This window comes from Eublepharis macularius, chromosome 11 (assembly GCF_028583425.1).
Source record: "Eublepharis macularius isolate TG4126 chromosome 11, MPM_Emac_v1.0, whole genome shotgun sequence".
NCBI classification, from domain to species: domain Eukaryota; kingdom Metazoa; phylum Chordata; class Lepidosauria; order Squamata; family Eublepharidae; genus Eublepharis; species Eublepharis macularius.
In genome coordinates, this window is record NC_072800.1 from 82,760,570 (window position 1) to 82,775,756 (window position 15,187).

The following is a 15,187-nucleotide window of genomic DNA, read 5'->3' on the forward strand; positions in this document are numbered from 1 at the left end:
CCCCAGGAACAACATTTCAGTCTGGTGAGGCCGGCCGGGCCAATGAGAGCCGGGCGGCCCATATGACGTCAGGGACACACCACCCGCCCTCCCTCAACTGACAGCTCCGCGCGAGCTGGCAGGGCGGGAACTCTGGGAGGAGGGGGCGGGGGGAGTGAAGCGGCTGGCGGTTGGGAGGGGGAGGGGAGATGATGGCGCGAGCGAACCCGAGCCGGGCTCAGCGTTCGGTTTCCAACGGCCGAACCCGCTGAGGGGGGAAGAGGGAGGTCCGTCTCTGTCTCCCCCTCACGCGATTCTCCTCGCTGCCCGCCCCCCCAAGCAGCCTCTGATCTTCTGTGGGAAGGAGAGACATTCTCCTGGGGAGGGTTGCCATTCTCTCCAGCTGGGGCCTGGAGACCTCCCGGAATCGCCACTGGTCTCTAGATCAGCTCCTCTGGAGGAAATGGCAGCTTTGGACTCTGTGGCATCCCACCCCTGCTGAGCTGTCTCCTCCCCGCAAATTTCCATCTTCCCCAGGTTCTGCCCCCAAATCTCCAGGAATTTCTCAGTCCAGAGTTGGCAACCCTCGTCAAGGGTCTGCCCGACCCCCTTCGCACCCTGCAGTTTAAAAGTGACTTTAATAAGTGGCTTTCAAAAGACTGGCTCATACTGTGTAATCCGCCTTGAGTCTCAGTGAGAAATAATGTAAATAAATAAATCTCCCTCCCCAGGTAGGGTGTGTGTGTGTTGGGTGGGGGGAGACCAAGGTCTGAGAGTTCATATCCTCCAGGTTAAACTCCCAGAGGCAAAAAGTCAGCCTGGTGCATCTGATCTCCATAAACCCAGAAAAGTGCCCAGAGGGCAAATTTGTGACTCAGCCCCTAAGGCGGAGAGGAGGCGGCAGCGGAGAGAACATCACACCATTCGACATGCACCCTCACCCCATTCCAGCTGTGGCTGTCTTCCCCACCCTTTTTGGGGCCAGGAGGATGAAGTCACATGACACTCTTAGGCGTGGGATCACAGGCCCCTATGGGCACTCAGCTGTGGGGTCTTTTCTGGCTTTACCTTTACAAGGCAGGAGCTGCTACAATGGCACACTTTCCCACACTTTTCCAGTGAAAACTGGCAGCAGAATTAGAAGGTAGAGTCCTGACATAATAGATCAGACTGTACTACTTCACAATGCAGGCAGCATATCATATATCTGAATGCTATAGCAACATAAAACAGGAGTCCAGTGATACCTTAGAGACTAACATTTATTCCAGCTGAAACTTTCCTAACTCAGAGCATCTGGGCCGTTTCCAGATGGCTTACCTTCTGCTGCTCCATGCCACAACGTCGCAGCTCGTGCCGGGGAAAACGCGAAATATCGCGTTTTCTCGCGCGAGTTTCGTGCAACGTCGCACAAAACTCGCGCGATATTTCGCATTCGCCCCAGGACGAGCCGCGACGTTGTGGCATGGAGCGGCAGAAGGTAAGCCATCTGGAAACAGCCCTGGTAAAGGAGCTCTGACTCACAAAACCTTCAGTCAAATACATTTTGTTAGTCTTTTAAGGTGCCACTGCATTCCTGATTTATTTCCCCACTGGAAGCTGTGCCTTCCAGGTAAACTTGAGCTCTTTTTTGAAATAAGTCAATATTTTGTGTGCTAAATTCTTGCAGGATGAGTCAGTGTGTGAGGTTGGATCCAGTGGGTGAAGGTGGCTTGAAAGATTTTCACTTATTAATATTAAATGCTACGATTTGTGATTAAGGCAGATTTATTTTTAAGTAACTTGAGATGGATTGATTCAATAAAGAAAGCCCTGGCCTTCAGTTTACAAGACCTGAGCAAGGCTGTCAATGAGAGGACATTTGGGAGGTCATTAATTTGTCAAGTTGCCATATGTTTGAAGCATCTTTACAGCACATACCACACAAATTATAGCCTCATCTTAGGTTAATATTATTTTTTCTTCATGCAGGAGTTTGGGACACAATGCAAATAGTAGTTGCCAGCCTTTTCAGGACTCAGAAGGACTGAAAAACTGTAGTTCAGAACCAAACAGATCTACCCTACCCCGCCTTTCCCCTTAAGACACACATGCTCCACGCTTTACTCAGAGCTGTTGTGAAACTTCTCTTCACTTAGAAAGCAAACACAGAGCTAAACGTGACTCTCAAAGCATCAGCCCATGGGCAGAGTCCAACCCAACAAAGTTTCAATTCAATGAGCCATTATTGGGATGAAGTCATAAGGAGGCCTTGCCAAAGAGCACGAAAAGGGACAGACCACTTTATCAAGCTCTGTCTAGGCAAGGCTTCCACATTAATGACACTTTTATTCTGGGCGCAGTTTGTCCCCATGTCGCTGCAGTTTATTCTCCAGAGTGGTTGCAACGTAATTAGCCTCTGCTTTCTCTTAGGTATAATGTAGGATTCTCCCCCCCCCTTCTGTACTTTTTGTTGCAGTGCCTTAGCATCTGACAAGGAATTTGGCATTCACGGCTTATTACAAATGACCTTTTGACTACAGTTTTCAGCCCACATTTCCCTGCACATCTGCCTGCAATGTGTGTGCTAGAATAGTGATTTGGTCATTTGTTTTAAGCTATCTTTTATGAGATTTTTATTCCACCCATTTTCAAAGGTGCTGAAGGTGGCATTTACCCTCAGTTGAGCAGAAGTGCCAAATTTCTTTGGCAGGATGGTTCAAATGACCAAGATATCCCAATGTAAGAGGCTTGACCTTGGAGTAGTTTCTGTCATATGTATGAATGTGGAATCCCTTTGAGAGAACTCCACAGTGTCAGAAAGAATGCTTTTCACAGTAATCAGCAGAAGAGATATGAGAGCCCTATATCAAACCATGCTTCTCACTCACTTGTCTTCTGTTGGCTGAAACTAAAACAACATGCACCAGGTCATGGGCAGATTAGGGAATTAAAATGAGCCAGGAGCTGGGTTGTCTAGTTTACTACTTAGTAGGGACTGGAGTTCTCCTGGAATTACAACTGATATCTGGACTTCCTTCGGGAGGAAATGGCAGCTTTGGAGGGTAGACTGTATGGCATCACCTTCCTGCTGAGTTCCCTATCCTCTCCGAACTCCACCAGCCCTACCCTCAAATCTCCAGGAATTTCTCAGGCTGGAGGTGGCAACCCTATCCAGGAATGAATCAGGCTGAGTGGTTCCTGCAAGCCAACACTAGAGGAATTAGGGTTGCCATCCTCCAGGTAGTGGCTGGAGATCTCCCGGAATTACAACTGGTCTCCAGGCCACAGAGATAAGTTCACCTGGAGAAAATGGCTGGTTTGGAAGGTGGACTCTATGGACTTATGCCATGCCAAGGTCCTTTCCCTCCCCAAACATCACTTTCTCCAGGTTTCTCCAGGTTTCACCCCCCCATATTTCCAGGAATTTCCCAACTTGGAGCTGGCAACCCTAACAGGAATCAATCAGTTCAGACCTGGCCTAGGGGCCAAGCATGGGTGTCGGCTCATCTATTTCCTCCTCCAGCACTGCTGCCAGCGGAAGGAGCTGAGACTCACAAACGCAACACTGAAATTGGTTCCTTTTTAGCAAGAGGTGGTTGAGGTTTATGTTAGCCCCCCCCCCCCGCCAGCAGCCCGTCTTCAGATATCCTCTGGCATCAGTTTGGCTGGCACTGCAACCATTCAGCTAAACCAGCAGTGGTGATTGCAGTAATTCCCCTAGGCTGATTTAGTAGTCCTTCCTGGAGACGCTGCTTTGGCACGGCCAATGCTAGTGGGAGTGACATCTGAAAACAGCCTCAATCAGGAATGTTTGCTTTCCTTTCACTAGAAACTAGTCCGTCTGTGCATGATTTCTTGTAAAGGGCCCTACTTTCCCAGTTAAGTTTCTTTTCTCACTCTGAATTAATTCTGCGCTTCCCTTGTAGCTGCTGTTATTTTATACGTTTATCTTGGAGTAGGCCAAAACACTGGCAACACTCTAGTGGTTGCTTCCACGTTGAGGTTTTTCTCCACTTTGCTTTCAAAGCATCCAAATGATATCCTCTAATTGCCCTCTTTCCAGGTTTTTCCTATTCTCGGGAGGCTGTTTCCTAAGCCTGCTTTTCTATGATCTTTTGGGAAAGTACATTGTTCAAGCACATCATTGTGCTGTCCGAATGGGGAATGGCACATTTTCGAAGGTCCTCCTGGTCACATCAGCATAAATTTCTTGCCGTTAGCTCCTTGCAATTGCTGTTTCCCTCACCATGCATCTGGAGGGGTTTTTTTTTTGAGGTCTTTTTGAAAAATCAGCAATTGCTATAGAGTTATATGTAAAGTGTGCAGAAAACTCCCATGTGGAAGATTTATTGCTAAAGTGTATGCATCTGTATTCGAACCGGCAACAAGAGCAATGTTGACAACCCTCATCATGTGGTAAGAGGGCCATGAAGCGGGACCATTGGTTACCCTTCTTTTTCAACAAAATGCTCTTGCTACAGTTAATCTGGGGGAAAAGATATTTTCAGATAGTAAGAGACAGGGAAGATATGGGTTAATATAGAGCTAAGGACAATACTGAAAGGGTTTCATATTTTAAATGTTCATCTGCAGTAGAAAAGCAAGATTGGTATCTGACAAAGGGAGCTTTTACTCTTGAAAGCTTATACCCTGAAAATCTTGTTGGTCTTTAAGGCACCACAGGACTCTAATCTTGCTAATCCTATTTTTAATGGCATCTTTTCTCTTTATGGATTATATTGTCTTTTCTGAGTTAAATTACAGTTTGCTCCATGTTAATCTACTACTTCCCCTGCTTATAGTCTTGGTTTTATGCTTTGTTTTTTTATGAATAAACTATTTGTGCTGTTTTAACGCTGTCCATTTATCCCTTGGTTATTCAGAAACTCTAGTACATAAGCCTCACCCCATTTGGATCTTCAACGGTAGTATTCAGGGCAATTGGTGGTGAGTTTGGCAAGCCAGTTTTAAAGGTGTGCATTGACCATATCCACTGCTGTTTCGGTTAACTGGCTATCTTTGTTCTATTCTTCTGTGGAGCAATACTGGGTCAGAGCTCCTTAGGAACAAGTAGCAAGAAGTACCTGGACAACCTGTTAGTTGCTGTTCTGCAACATATCTCCCAGGGCAGCATTGATGTCTGCATCATGCTCTCTAGTTCCAAAGACTGACAAGCTCTAGGTCACTAGCTAGTCAATACAAAGCAGTCGAACAGCACTGAGGCGTCAGTAGTCGTAGAGGGAAGCAGCCTCTCGGATCTGGGCATGGGGATCTCTGGCAGCTTTAAGAATCCCACCCCCCAGTGGTTTCCAAATCCTTCTGCCCTCCAGTGGATGAAGCATCTGTTTCAGGGTTAAGTTCTGGAAGCGTCCTGAGTATATAGTCAGTTTTTCATTGGCCAGAAACAGACCCTCCTCCATAGATCCAACTCCAGCTAAGAAGCTTCTTCCTGGAGAAGGAGTAGATCCCTGACAGCTGTTCTCCTGAGGGTTCATTGTGAAGACCAATTGCCCGCTTGGTCTGAATGTGGGATGCCTGAGTTCAGTCTGGTTCTAAATGTGTGAGAACATTCACAGTTTGAAGCAAGCCAGGATATATAAACAAATGTGTCACCCATCTAATACGTGAAGATACCACTCTATAGGCCCTGCCCTAGATAACCCAGGTGAGCCATCTCAGAAGCTAAGCAGGGTCGGCCTTGGTTAGTACTTGGATGGGAGACCTCCCAGGAAGACCAGGGTTGCAGAGGCAGGCAATGGCAAACCACCTCTGTTAGTCTTTTGCCATGAAAATCCCACCAAGGGTCACCATAAGTCTGCTATGACTTGAGGGCACTCTCCACCACCACACTACCCTATAGAGAACTGTCAGGAGTGGAGGATGGACCTGATAGTCTCTGGGCTACTACACACAATGCCCCAAGTCTCTACAGTTCCATTTTGAACCCAACTGAGGGCATTTCCTGTCTGAAGATGGCACTGTGACTCATCCTCCCGAATTACGCTTAATTACTGAGAAGAGCGCTTCCCCTCCCTGCCTAAAACCATCAAAGTCCTCATTCCACTGGTGCCTTCATAAGCAAGTGTACATGTCCTTTGAAATCCAAAGCTTTATCAAGCTATTCAAAAGCACCCTTCCCTATTTGAATCAGCAGACAGTAATTAGATCAAGATGTCAAAGTAAACATGTCTTAATTCTTGGAGGTATGCAATTGTGTAAGTAACAATGTCAAGGCTCCATTGTGCAAAACTGCATTGATGTTGTGCCTTAATGCCAAATGACTCATGCTGCTGAGTCCAGTATATTTTGTCTATGAGGTTGTGTAGTTGTTGTTTTGCAAAATACGCCCAGGGGCTGCAACAGAAGAAAAAAACCTGCCTTTGGGAGAAAGAGAGAGGGAGGTAGAGAGAGCTTCTTCTCCTTAACCTTCTGTAGAAAATTGTCCCCTTCCCTCTTCCCTCCCACACAGGGGTAAATACAGGTACTTCAGGAAAGAATGAAAGACCTTGGAAGGAGGGAAAAAAACCCCTAAATGCACGTCAACATCACATGTAGCTTGGTTTCATCTTTGCAAAACTGGAACTGTTTTCTGGATCATAGGAGCTGTACCTTCCCTAGCTTGTCTAGAGCACAAAGAAAAAAAATAACACGATTTCCTACATCATCTACTGGGATTTTGATCCCCAGTAAACCTTTCTCAGGTTCTGTGAAGTGTGCTTTAAAACCAGCCGCTGGGTCTGTGTATCCATACTATACCCTAAACAAACAGGCACACTGGAGGCGAGGGAGGGGGCTCTCTCTCTACTCTTTCTTGACATCAGTATTTTGCTACTCAGAAGGGAAGTGAGTCCATACAGCTTAGGTTGTGCCCTCCAACACTTACTGAAGAGAAATGTAGGCTTGTTTTACACCCTACAGAAAAGTAGCTCCATGTACTGGGGCTAAATAAAACAAGTCACTTTGGTGGGACTTGGGAGACTGCCAAGGAAGGCTGGGGTTGTTTGCAGAGGAAGCCAACAGCAGTCCATCTCTGCTCACCCATTCCTGGAACACATCTGTTAGCTAGCACATCCCACTTGCAGTAGACTGGTGAAGCAGCAGCATTAGAGAGGAGCTGATCTAGATTTTCCTGGCGGGCTTTTTTGACTGGGGAATGGGAGCTGCTAAGTCCACAAACTCCATACCCACAGTGGTTCACCTAGGGTTGCCCACCTCCAGGTGGTGGCTGGAGATCTCTCATAATTACAACCAATCTCCAGGCCACAGTTCCCCTGGAGAAAATGGCTGCTTCAGAGGGTGGACTCTGTGGCATTATATCCTGCCTCCCCAAACCCTGCCTTCTCCAGGCTTCATCCCCCAAATCTCCAGGAATTTCCCAACTTGGAGCTGGCAACTGTAGGTCCACCAGCAAATTTTCATATTCTTCCACATCCCTCTTTCAATCTTGGGTTCTTGGGGACAGTCTCCCCAAGTCTCCTGCTGATGTGGGGTTGTCTGCATTTGGTCTTTCATCCCTCTAAAGGTCCAGATATGTCCAGAATGGTTTGAGCTTGCAGGCTACAGAGGGAATGATTTGAAATGCTCTTACCTAGATCTCTTCAAGTTTGTTCAGCTCTCTAGCCATTACATCACGTTCGGAGAAGGGCTTGGGCTCAGGGCTGGAGCATCTGCTTTGCACGCTGGAAGTCCAGGGTTCAGACCCTGCGATCTCCAGTTAAAGGGAGATCCAGTAGATGGTGGTGTGAAAGACCTCGAGGGCCCGAACTGAAATGCTTTTAAAAACAAAAGACCACCATTTAATTTTGGGGAGGGGGCATGTGCTTTGAATGCAGAAGGTTCCAGGTTATGTTGACTAATGTCAGTCCTAGAATTGCTTATGTTCTGTTTCAGCATTTCTTCAACCCTGTATTGGATTCTTGCTAATGCTATGTCTTTGTTTGTTAAATTGCCCTTGATATTGACTGTACTACTCTCACACTGTTTAATCCACCTTGAGTCTCGGGGAGAAAGGAGGAGTATAAATGACATAAATAAAATAAATAATAAAATAAATAAAGCCCCAGCATCTCCAGGCAGAAGGATCAGGTGATGTGAAAGACCTCAAACTGAGACCCCGGAGAGCTGCCACCATGTGGGACAGACAATGCGGACCTTGACAGACCAGTGGCCTGACTTAGTGTATGGAATCTCTGGGTATTCTGTTTTACCCTACCAATCTTCCAAGAATTCAGGGTCTCACCATCCTCATTTTATCCTTCCATGATCTGGTGAATTAAATTAGACTGAGAGCCCAGTGTCATCTTGTGAGCTTCACGGGTGAGTAAGGATTGGAACACAGACCTCTTCAAGTTTAAGTTCAGATCTCTAGCCACTACATTGCATTTGGAGACAGACTGTGGCTCAATGATACATCACTGCACACAGGGTTCAAATTCCTGGTATCTCCAGTAGGTCATGTGAAAGACCCCAGAGAGCTGCTGCCATGTGCAGTAGACAGTAATGACCTTGATAGATCAATGGCCTTAGTATTAGGCAGCTTCTTGTATCCATCATGCAAATGCCTTCATTGGGCTTTGCAATAAATCTTATCTTACCAGTGTGAAACTGTCTTCTGTCAACACTTTCCCACAGCGCCTGCAAGCAACAATTGTATTTAATAACATCCTGGCATTCAGGGCTTTTTTTCAAGGAAAAGAGGTGGTGGAACTCAGTGGGTTGCCATTGGAGAAAATGGTCACATGGCTGGTGGCCCCGCCCCCAGATCTCCAGACAGTGGCGTGGAGGGCAATCTCAACTCCCCTCTGTCTGGAGATCTGGGGGCGGAGCCACCAGCCATGTGACCATTTTCAAGAGGTTCCGGAACTCCGTTCCACGGCATTCCTGCTGAAACCCCCCCCTGCTGGCATTGAATAATTAGCTGTTTCAATTTCTCTCTCTCTCTCTCTCTCTTTTGCAGCTTTATGTTTCTAAATTGTTTTACTTTATTTTAAAAGCTGATCTATAGAGTCATATTTTTGGTACAAAGAACAAAGTGCAAAAAGACAATCAAAAAGATGGCTCTGCCTCTACACGTGTGCTAATGTCTTGAGGAGCCGGTGTATAATTAGTGGATTGTCAACATCCCACACACAGCTGTGACAGCCATGCAGTTCATATCGCACAACAAGAAAAGCCGCTGCCGCTTCACTTATCAACATCCTGCAAATTCAAATAGTAATAGAAATCAGCGAAGCTGGAATGTAAAAGGCTACCTTCCCCTGCACAGAATCCTCCCACTTGCACCATCTGAGGCTCACTGGACCCATTTTTCCAGTTCCAGTGGGAGAGCCAGGTTAGTCTGTTGCCAGGCCAACCATAGAAAGCGGTCCGGCGAAGCAGTAGCCTCAGAGGTAGTGAATTTGAGGAGGAGGCAAGTTCTTTTGCCACTATCTCCACCTGCAGCCCACCTCCATCTGTCCTCCCCGGATCCAGAACAGACAACCCAACAGTTTGGGAAGCTTTATATGTCTGTGCCGTATTTCAAGATGCCCAAGGAACAACAAGCTGTAGTTGTTCCAACTTGGGGACGGGAAGAGATGGGCAGGGCAGGACAAGAAGTAGTAATGGCAGCATCTTCTTTTTTAATTTTTATTAAGGGTTTTATATAATAAAACAACCAAAAAAGGCAAAACATAAAGATACAATTACACAAAAACTAGCCGAATAAAGAAATCAGTAGCAGACAAACAACAATAACTATACAAGCAGAACAAAGAATATACATAAAAAGAAAAGAAAAACTATATAAACTAAAAGAAGGCTTCCAATTTTCACCGTAACAAATATTAGTATTTTCAAATTTTCTCTGAATTGTATTGTCGAAGGCTTTCACGGCCGGAGAACGATGGTTGTTGTGGGTTTTCCGGGCTGTATTGCCGTGGTCTTGGCATTGTAGTTCCTGATGTTTCGCCAGCAGCTGTGGCTGGCATCTTCAGAGGTGTAGCATCAAAAGACAGAGATCTCTCAGTTTCTAAACACTTGTAAGTGTTTAGAGAAGTGTCTGAGAGATCTCTGTCTTTTGGTGCTACACCTCTGAAGATGCCAGCCACAGCTGCTGGCGAAACGTCAGGAACTACAATGCCAAGACCACGGCAATACAGCCCGGAAAACCCACAACAACCATATTTCTCTGAATTAAAAATAAAAGCTTTCTTTTTTTCTAATGTCCAAATTCCTTAATCCATAAATCCACAAGTCATCGTATCATTATTATCTATTTCATGTAAAAAGTCAATAAGGAGTTTTCATTGGACAACAAACAAAATTATTCTCTCTTATCAGATCAGATCAGATCAGATTATTTATTTACAGTTAATAACCAGTACAGACTTATAAAAACATAAGTGAGTATCATACACAAAATACACCACTTTGTAAAAATAATTATATAAATATATAATTATATAAAAACTTGGCAATATAAATACAAAAGTGTGGGCTTTCAGGGTTAGAAATAAAAGCAGATGTTACTCCTTTGCACATTCCCTGCAGATTCTACAAGCTGCATTCTCTCTTATCAGTGAAGTAAGTTTTGCCATCATTGCTAATTCCAACACCTTTATCAGCCATTCATCCATTACAGGCAGTCTTGGACTCTTCCAATTTTGTGCATATATTATTCTTGCTGGTAATGGTAGCACCTTCCAGTTGAGCATATTCAGGCAGCACTTGTAAGTGTTTAGAGAACACCCTTCCCCAAACAGCCTCGTGGCACCTTAAAAATGAACAGGCTTACTGGAGCATTTCTTGTGATGCACTCCTTCATTTCACCAATTATGCCTGCCCTGAATAAGTCCTGAATAGAGATGGGCACGAACAGAAAAAAACCCGAACATGAGGTTCGTTGTTCGTTGTTCATTGCCATCCACAAACAGGGACTCACAAACACTTACAAGCATGACCTGTTCACGAACATGTTCGTGGTTGGATGTTCATGGGAGCCAGCAGGCTCTCCTCCAGCCATCATCCAAGTTTGGTCAAGATCCCTACCACACCACTCCCAGAAACCTTACCTGAGCAGGCAGCAGGAAAGGTACCAATAATAAATAATAGCTTGGCCCGGAGCCTGGCAACAGCCCTGGAACCTGAAGGGGTAGATCCCTATCCCACCACACACAAAGAAAATTCAAGCTCCAATGCACTCTCTCTATTAAAATGCCAACAGCAGCTGTCTCTCTCCCTCTCCACTGTCTGCAGATCAGAGCTGGGAGCCCCCCCCCCCGGTCTTTGCTCCCTTGTAACAAATTTGGAGCTCCACACTTGAAAGGAAGACCTGCCTATCAAACTAAATTGGGCTTAGATTGGGGTTTCCAGGAAACAGCAGAAGTTCAGACAGAGTTCAGACAATCCCTGCCTGAGTTGCCAAGGAAATTGAATGCAGGTGCCAGACTGTCTGGCTTGACAAACAGCAACAAACAAGGCTTGCAATGAGCACCTGTTTGTTAAGAATGGGGCCTCACAAACAGCTTGTTCACGAACAGGCTGTTCGTGGCTTTTTTTTGTTTGTATTGCTGTTCGTGCCCATCTCTAGTCCTGAGCTTAACACATACACTTCTAAGTTTTACAAAGTCATGTCATCAAAGGGAGCTCTGCCTCTCAAAAGCTCATACCTTGGAAATCTAGTTGGTCTTTATGGTGCTATTGGAGCCAGATCAAGCTCTTCTCTCTTTCGTAGTTCACAGCTTTCCAGTCCGCTGCTCACAATTTTCAGTTGGTGTATTTGTTTACAGTGCTTAAACATTTAGACTCTGCTTTTCTCTCAAACTGGGGACTCAAAGCCACTTATTTACAAAATATACAACACACATAGTTTAAATAGGGGTAGCTGCAAAACAGGCATTTAGGATTCTCTTCCAGCAAGTGAGGGGACATAAGGTATCTGAAGAAGTGAGCTGTGACTCACAAAAGCTCATACCCTACCAAAATGTTGTTGGTCTTACAGGTACTACTGGACTCTTGCTCTTTTCTAGAAGCCTTTCTGAACTAGCAGCAAAAAAAAAAAAGCCAGAGAGAAATCTAAGCTTTAAGATAAGACTTCAGCTTTCGTTCTGCCTGCTCAAGCCAAAGGCGCACTTCAGCAGTCTTGGTTCCTAATCCTCCTCAGGGAGACATCTCTTCTCCGTCCCCAAACACCATCTCCGCATCTTGGAGCTCCTGGAATCAACCAACTATCTGAGGGTGAAATAGAGATCTGAACTCCACCGCCTCCTGCCAAGGTTCTGAAGAACCCTCCCCTCATCCTCTTCACATCACCACATGGCATGTTCTTTGGTTCTTCAACAGTCAGTTTGCCCATGTTGTTCCTGGGGTCCCAGACCCCTAATCCATGGCAGCCTTACCCATCATATGTCTCTCCTTTGTGCAGTTCTGACTGGGGAGATCATTGTCTACATCTCTCAAGGCATTCACGACTGCCCTACCTTGCAAGAATGGGGGAGATACCTGAACCGACTTCGTGGGATGAATGATCTCAGCTACCATGAGAAGCAGGGAAATGGAGAAAAGCTGCACAAGATGAAACTGAAGCCCTATACAAGTACAAACTATGGACACTCGCACCTTGGAAGAGGAAGGCATGGGGTGCAAATGGGTCTTCAAACTTAAGCATGAACACGACTCAGTTCAAAGATGCAAAGCAAGACTAGTTGTGAAAGGAGTATTCCGGAGACCCTGCAGATCATCTAAACCTTGACAACCAGCTTCACGACAGGTTTCTTTGCTTGTTCTTTGTTTGTTTGCCTTATTTATAGTCCACATTTCTCACTGAGACTCAAGGAGGATTACACAGTGTGAGTCAATACAGTCAACGGCGGGGAGACATCCAATAAACAATGTAATAGATTTTGGATTGCAGAAATATGAAAAGAAGCAGGCATCTGATCAAGAGCTGAAGCAAAGCATAAACAATTAAACACGACATGTTATTTATCTCAATGGATTGTGTGTCAAGTCCCATCAGGTCACAGCCAACTTATGGTGATCCTGTAGGTTTTGAAGGCAAGAGGGGATTTGCCATTGCCTACCTCTGCAAAGCAGCCATTGTCTTCCTTCATGGTCTTCCATTAGGCTTCACAGGTACTGACTTATGGCAGGCAAATTCCCAGCTCTGTCCCCCAATCCTCATCTGATTGGTGGGAGGAGGCAGGTCAGTAAAACGTGGGGGATGTTCTGCCAGAGGGCAGGTGGTTCTTTTGTAGGATTTGGACGCACAGATGTTGAAGGAAAGAAAGTTTATTCCACAAAATACAAATACAATACAAGAAAGAGAAATCAGTGCTCAAAAAGTAATATACAGCATAAGAAGCCACAAATACACAAGAAAGAATAACAGGGAAAGAGAGGATATCACCAAATGCACTGCACAGCACTCTGTCAAGTTGCTGGGAACCCCGAACAGCAAAGAAAGAATTCCTTTGGCCCAGCTTTGCACGGCACTTCCTGCAGGAAAGTCCGTGCGGAGGTTCTGCTTGAGCTGTCTCTCTCTCAGATTTGTATACATAAAGCATCCACATGCCCACCTGGCCACATCACCCTCCCCAACAGAGGATGATTAAAGGGAGGGTGATTAATCGAAGGAAAGGGAGAGCGCCAAGGCCACGGAATGCTGTCAGTGTCAAGGTGTCTTGATTGTCTGAGGCCATCCAATATGACACAGTGCCTGGCACCCATTCCAGGTCTAATTGCCTGGACTTCCCATAATCAAGTGATCCCCACACTCCTGGGCCAGGTGCCTAATTTACACCCCTCCCTGCACCGTGCCTGGGACAAGGCAGATTCACATGCAGTGCAAGGCACGTACTAGAAGGCACACATAGGCCAAAGATGGCTCTTTAGGCAAGATGTGCGGACTTACGGCACCACTATCTCCTCTTCCATGATTTCCACTACAGGGGACACGCAACCCTTGTCTCTGCACAACGGCATCACTTCCGGCACAACACAGAAGTGATGGCATCATGCTGGAGCCGGTTTTTCAGAACCCGGCTGAAAACAGAGTTTTTGACCATTTTTTCTCCTCTTTAAATTTCTCACGGGCAGAGGGACTGGAGAAAAGGGTTTACACATTGTGAGCAGGCAAATGGAAAGCCCATTTTCATCTTGCACCCATAGTCTTTTAAAAATGATGTTTATCGAGAATTGCTATCCTTACTGTGTTCACCTTAGGCTTGGGGATATTCAAACAATGTCATGGCTTAAGGCATATTTTTCCATTTATGGGGCTTAAGTCACTTCCTGCAGAAGCCTGTCTAGACAGAGGTTTAATGAAAATCCTATATTGTATGTTTGATTTCTTTTCAGCCACCTATTCCACATTAACAGCAGGCACAAATGGCACAAAAACAGCATAAAAGAAGCTTAAGAAGCTGCTCCTTAGGGTTTGGTATGAAAAGCAGCCTTAGGGACTGCTTGAGGTGTAATGGCTGGAGTGTTGCTCTGGGTTTTACAGGGCTCTGGGTTCAAATCCCACTCACGAAGTGGCCGTGAGCCAGTTATTTTTAGGGTTGCCAGTACATGGTTGGCAACCAGTGGGAGACTTACATGGGCGGCGGGATCTCACCAGAGGTGTAATGACATCACTGGCAATGTGCTAATGTCGCTTGCAGGTGCATGGGGAGTGACATCAGCACATCAGGGCCATTTCCACACGGCTTACCTTCTCTCGGAACAACCCGGAACATTGCGCAAAAAACACGGAAGATCGTGTTTTCTCACGTGAGATTTGCGAGACTTCGTGCGATGTCACGCAAATCTCGCGCAAGAAAACGTGATCTTCCGCGTTTTTTGCGCGATGTTCCGGGTCGTTCCGAGAGAAGGTAAGCTGTGTGGAAACAGCCCAGGATGCAGCCCGAGGCCCCCCCATTTCCCTGCCATTTTCTTCCCACCATCCAGCTAAACAGCAGTGGGAAGTGCCTGCTGGCAGCGGGGAATCCCACACCACTAGAAGGAACATGGCATCCCTTGTCATTCTCTCTCAGCCTTCACAAGGTTGTTATGATGACGAAATGGAGGAGGAGAGAACCATTTGCGCCCACCTGAGCTGCTCATTGGAGGAAAGGCGGGATAGAAAAGAGTCCGTGAACTGCTGGACGAGAGCCGTTTTGAAGCCATGTTCTGGGGTATGCTGGGAACCCTCAGGCACTGATTAGGGGATTATACCTCAATAAAAGCAGCCGAGCTTCCCTGAGGC